Source organism: Fopius arisanus, unplaced genomic scaffold (genome assembly GCF_000806365.1).
Source record: "Fopius arisanus strain USDA-PBARC FA_bdor unplaced genomic scaffold, ASM80636v1 scaffold00149, whole genome shotgun sequence".
Lineage (NCBI taxonomy): Eukaryota > Metazoa > Arthropoda > Insecta > Hymenoptera > Braconidae > Fopius > Fopius arisanus.
This window is the reverse complement of record NW_011887888.1, coordinates 196074-202071: the sequence shown is the minus strand read 5'-3', so window position 1 is coordinate 202071 and position 5998 is coordinate 196074. Positions and strand designations below refer to the sequence as shown.

Here is a 5998-nt window from a genome sequence, read left to right as displayed (position 1 = left end):
ATTTCGAATTTTTAAATTTCAGCGATTAGCTCCTCGATTCTCATGCTCCCCTGATACTTTTTTGAAAATTTCGAATTTTTCAATGTCAGTGAATATCTCCTCGATTTTTTTCGGGAATTTCGAATTTTTTAATTTCAGCGAATAGCTCCTGGATTCTCATGCTCCCCTGATACTTTTTTGAAAATTTCGAATTTTTCAATTTCCGTGAATCTTTTCATGTTTGTGCTTTTCATGTTCCCCGGATACTTTTCCGACAATTTTGAACTGTCACATTTCAGTGAATACGCCCGCTGGAGCTTTGAGCAAGGGGCGGACTGGGGGCGTCGCTTGGGGGCCGAGGGGGCGTGGGCTCGTGACAGGGGGGCGACTTAAAAAATTTCGAATTTTCCAATTTCAGTGAATACCTCCTCCATTTTTTTTGGAAATTTCGAAGTTTCAAATTTCAGCGAATACCTCCTCGATTCTCATACTCCCCTGATACTTTTTCAAAAATTTCGAATTTTTCAATTTCAGCGAATAGCTCCTCGATTTTTTTCGGGAATTTCGAATTTTTAAATTTTAGAGAATAGCTCCTCGATTCTCATGCTCCCCTGATACTTTTTTAAAAATTTCAAATTTTTCAATTTCAGTGAATACCTCCTCGATTTCTTCGGGTATTCACTGAAATTGAAAAATTCGAAATTTTCAAAAAAGTATCAGGGGAGCATGAAAATCGAGGAGGTATTCCCTAAAATTAGAAAATTCGAAATTTTTCCAAAAGTACCAGGGAAGCATTAAACTAATTGAATTTGCGGGACTAATTGAAGATTGAAGTGGAAATCCTGAAAAGTGGGTAATGAAATGGTCAATGTCCTAGGTAGTAACCGTGAAGATGAGATAATGAGTGAGAAAGGGCGAAGTGAGTTGAGGAGTTGAAGTGAGAGAGGAATATTTGAGGCGGACATATATGGTAGGGGGTACAGAAAAGCTCAGGTTACGCCAACAGTTGATGTCTTGAGCTTTCGTGATTCCATCGTCCCCACCCAATGCCCCTGTGCTTTTTCTCTTTCGTTTATTTTCCCCACTTCATCCAACCCATTGCCAATGTATTATTCCTCATCCTCGTTTATTCAGTGGTATCTCGCCTTGTCTTTCTTGTCCATGCACCTCTTGAGTCTGTATTGACTACCCAAAAATATCAGGGCATCGTTGAGGATAATGCTTCAGAGAAGGAGAAAAAGGGGGCGGAGTCTCTCGTTATTTCGAGATTATCGGGGATTGCCGGCTTTCTATAATTGTGGATATAATCGTCGAAAAAAAATTTGTCACTGTACTTCAAGTACTGCAGATATTTTTTTTTATAATTAACCATGGCTGATTCTTTGAATCAATATTAATCAAGTCAATCATCAATCAAGATTGATTTCAATTGACTTGAATCGCGTTGAATCGAGTCGAAAGGTAAATTTTAATCAACCAGTGAAAATGAACACGATGCAAGTGAAAAAAGTTGACGTGACTCAGACCTGTCGAATTGTTCAGCTGAAACTTGACTCATTTTTCTATTCATACCGATTTTTCATCTCGATACAGTTCGACTTTTTATAGTGTACAATTATTTTTGCTGCATTGCTCAATGACCGGTCATGAGTCTATTAATTACATCCGATTGCTCATCGTCACGAGGGAGGATGGATTTGGATAAACATATCGTTTCCTGTGGAATTCGAATGAAAGTATCGATATGCCATCGAGAATTATGATCGTTCGTTAGGAAAATTTGCGCGTGAAGATCGTGAGGAGATTTGCCGAGTATTTTGAGGTCGGGGATCTTTGCCGATCGATTGAAACGATCGGAATGTCTGGCACTGCAACAATTTTTTTATTCCCAATCAATCAAATTCACTTATGCGAATAGACAACATAATGATCCGATGTCTCGTACTCGCACTCATAACACCTATTTCCAGAACGTAACGGGTGGTTAATTTTAGACCGACCGTTCCATATATTTTCCCCTCACACGTTCACATGCGGAGAATAATATTTTTTTGCTGGGAGAATTAAACAAAGGGTCAATAAAAAAAATCACGCCCTGAATCCGCTGTTCTGGTTTTTCGCACGGGAGCGAAAATAAGAAAAAAAATTTAATTTTTACTCACATTGATGCAAAAATTCCAGGTTTTGGAAAAAGGACATATTTTTTGTAGGAATTTTTGATAAATAAGTTTGCAGAAATAATTCTTTTCATTTTATCAATGTGAGTTTTCGTTGGCAGATCTATTCAGAACTCGGCCGTTCATCACTCGGCGGTGGCCCACAAAATTAAAGAGCTAGGTTGAAATTGGGGGGATGCAAGATGCATAAACTGCAAGCTCATAACAAAATCTCGGTCAGTCAACTACTTGCATGCCCCACCTTTTGCTGATTTACCGAGTCACCGAATTCATTGAAGAGATTGAACATCTCCGCCAGTTCTCATCACTCGCATTTTATGAAATCGTCAACCAAAAATTCTATCCCCTCATTCACATTTCGCATAATCCTACTTGTGATCAATGTCTGACTATCTGTTCACTTTTCATTATTCCGATGATTTGCATCTCCGGTTTCTCGAATATTCCCGTGAAATAATTCGAGTGGGAACGCAACAATTTTTGGCTCGTGACAATTGGCGTTTTTTTTTTCTGGTTTTTGTATCGGTTAGCTCCGCGAGAATGTTGCTAAAAATATTCTCGAGCAACCGACACTTTTTCAAAGGAACACCACCAGTTTTCCCGCATTTTTTTTTTCGCTGAATTAATGAGTGTTCGGACGAGAATAATTCTGAAATTTTCTCGCGTCGCGATTTTCAACGGAATTTCTTCACCGGCTCGATGACACCACTGACAACTCTATGACAACTATTTATTTACCATTTTTCTTTCTGAGTGGAAACTCAAAAATTAATAATCCTCATTTTGTTTGTCAGGCAATCGTGCGAATCTATATTTAGCTCAACTGGTTGAGAAAAAAATCCAAATAATCTGGTGACTACTCAAGGTTAAAATTATCCGACACTGTTGTTTTTAAACTTTAGTCATCTGCGTTGAGGAGTTGCACAATCCATGAAGAAACGCAATGCAGGGTGATACACCTACGGGATGGAAAGCAAAATTTGGTTGAAGGGAGGGCTCAACCGAGATCCCAGTGCATTGAACCCATTGAATAATATTTTCCTAGATCAAAGTTGATGAGGGTTATGATTAATCCCGGAAAAGATGGAGGGGAAAATCTCCATGGAGATCTCTCACATGACCTGACTCAATATCAGATAAACGTAATTAACAATTCGAATTTCGGAAGACTTGCGAAATTTTGGAATGACTTGAGTCAATCTGAATTTAAGTCAGAACGAATTCCTGATTAAAGTGAATTTGAAGACCTGATCCCCCAAGTCTCCAGAATTTTATAAAAAAAATCCTAGAGCACCTGAAAGTTCAATGAAACACATTGAGAAAATGGTTTCCGTCCGTGAAATAGGTGATGTGATCTTAACCCATGTGACATTAAAAAACCGAATAACACTGGGCTATCGACGACAGCTGCATGAGGATGGCGATGGCATATACCTAGGGCCTTCAGGTCGCTATACATTCTAATACGTAAAGATAGATCGAGCAGTGAGGGGCGATAGTTTATATTTAGATGAGTGCTCGGGGCTTGCCAGAACTGCGACCAAACTGACTGTTAAAATCTATATATTGTATACGTGAACTCTGTCTTACTCTCGTTTGTCTGATAGCTTTTTTTCCCCCTGTCATCCACTCGCTCTGTTTTCCTTTATCCCGAGATGCTCCTCCTTCCACCAAAATCTAGTCTAGTTTGTAGAACAATTTCACCAGGTATGAATTATATGACAGGGGCTGCGCCAAGTTGGAAATTAAATTATTTATAAATTTCTTGTTCTGGAGCTGTTTGGTGTCACCTGATGGCCTTGACTCCTTTTTCTACTGGGGATAATACATCATGTGTCGGGGGCCTTGGGAAACCTTGGCAATTTTCGATGGTAATGCATAAGTAAACCAGCATGACCCATTTTAGTCGTCACCATCCCCATGCGAATTTCTTGCATGTGAAATTCTTAATGTGACTGACTTTAATCAGATAGAGAAATAAATTGCCAGTCATTTCCGATGTCAACATGGATCATTATTTTTTAATTAATTTAATTGCGCGATAGGGATGAGAATTTTTGAGGGGGCGGCTTGTGCTGAATGTCGAGTCAATGCGTGGGAGAATTCGACGATTTGCATCACTGCAGATTTCTCACAATCGTCGTATATGGGGCAGTTTATTTTTCGCATTTGTTTAGAGACTTATGAGACAGAACTTTATTTTAATACTTGGTTGACCGAACGGGTCAACGTCATCAAACCCCGAGTGACAACATTTGGGATTACTCATCGACACCGGTTTTCGTACCCACAATGGTACCCTCTCCTGCCAAAATTATCTGCATACCTTTCGAGTGATGCTCGTCACTTGTCGTTCATCTACAATAATTCTAGACTCATCTCAATGAATGGTTAACCGAATCTGTGCAATCATTCAATTCTCATTTCGTCAATTGAAAAATCAGATTTTTATTTATTCTTACACTTGCAAAAAAAAATTTCTCAACTCGACTCGAGACTGTCGAATTTCTCTTTAAATCCCCCTATTTTTGAAAATTTGAATTGATTAAAAATTGAGAAAGAGGATTAAAAAAAATGGTACGGTTTGCAGATGTCATTGCGACACCTTTCACATCAATAATTACAGTGGATGTAGCTTGTACATGAAAAAATTGATGTTGAGGGTGGGAGTGTGAGAGAATAGTTTGGGAATGAGGGGTGGGGTTGGGATTTTGAGCGGCTCAAGTAGCAGATTAAAATTTAGTTTTGGTTAGTTCGCGCGCAGGGCCACGGGCGATTGGAACGGCCAACAACTTAGACGACAGACAGACGCGAGACAACGAAACAAGATAGGAAATAAAAGTTAATTACAACTCATTTGTACCGAGAGGAGTTACCGTGTGTGGTGAGGGGGGAGGTGAGTGGGTGGAATGCCCTCCGAGTGGTGATCAATGTGAAAATTTTGACGAATTTAACGAGTTCATCGATAAACGACCGGTCAATTCAATTGGATTCATTATTCACGAGCTATTTAATAGCAAAAGCTAATTGTCAAACGGATAAGAGAGAAGGAGAGAGCTCTCTTACCTGCCACGACAATTTTCTCACCTCAAAAGCTCAAAAAATCTGTGCGCGGACGAACGAACGCCCAGAGTTTATTCAACTATTTATCCTCAAGTAAGTTAACAATAAAATCAATGAATAAACGACAATGTGCAATAATTATTCAAGTTGTGGTATTGACTCGACGTATCAGTGTCTTGAATTACGTGCGGGAGTGAAATTATTTATTTATTTATTATTTATTTAGTACATTATTACGGAATGATTGATTGGGCTTTTAACAATTGATTTGGTTGTGAATAATTCGTGGAGATCCAAATATTTTCAAGCATTTTTTTATGGACATTCGGGAGGTGAATTTATTTGACCAGTAGAAATCCAGGGAATAGTCCGACTTGCTGCTGACCTTAAGGTTCATCACTTTTTTTTGGTTTTTCTTTTGGGGGGAAATGAGTTATTTTGTGGAGATGGAGTGTCTCCCTATTCGTAGCTGTCTATCTAGGTATCTAGGCTCGGTGTACGTATTATTTTTAGAGAAACGTAACGTGAGGAGGCGCCGAACCCAAGAGCATTTCATTCGTATCGCTTTGAATCCGTCACTCATGACTGAATTTTCATTTCGCGAGTCGCTTATTTGAAGGATTACAATTTATCCCACGTATTCATCCTCGATTCACCGGGAAATTCAGGGATTTTCCTGAAAAAAAAATACAGGGAAATTCGGTGGGGCATATGTAATCGATGGATAGATTTTGGAATTTATGGAAAATCCGGAAAATGCGGGGATGTAATCGATGGTT

General features: G+C 39.0%; 1 protein-coding gene across 17 annotated transcripts in view; it reads left to right on the top strand.

The window, feature by feature from the left end:
• Positions 1–4929: 4929 nt before the first annotated feature.
• bent (projectin protein bent) overlaps positions 4930–5998 on the top strand; it is a 46030-nt gene continuing 44961 nt past the window's right edge. For all 17 annotated transcript variants that reach the window (XM_011314237.1, XM_011314234.1, XM_011314233.1 and 14 more), the window contains exon 1: positions 4930–5312. The gene's annotated coding sequence lies outside the window, so the exon portion shown is untranslated. The remainder of the gene's footprint in view (positions 5313–5998) is intronic.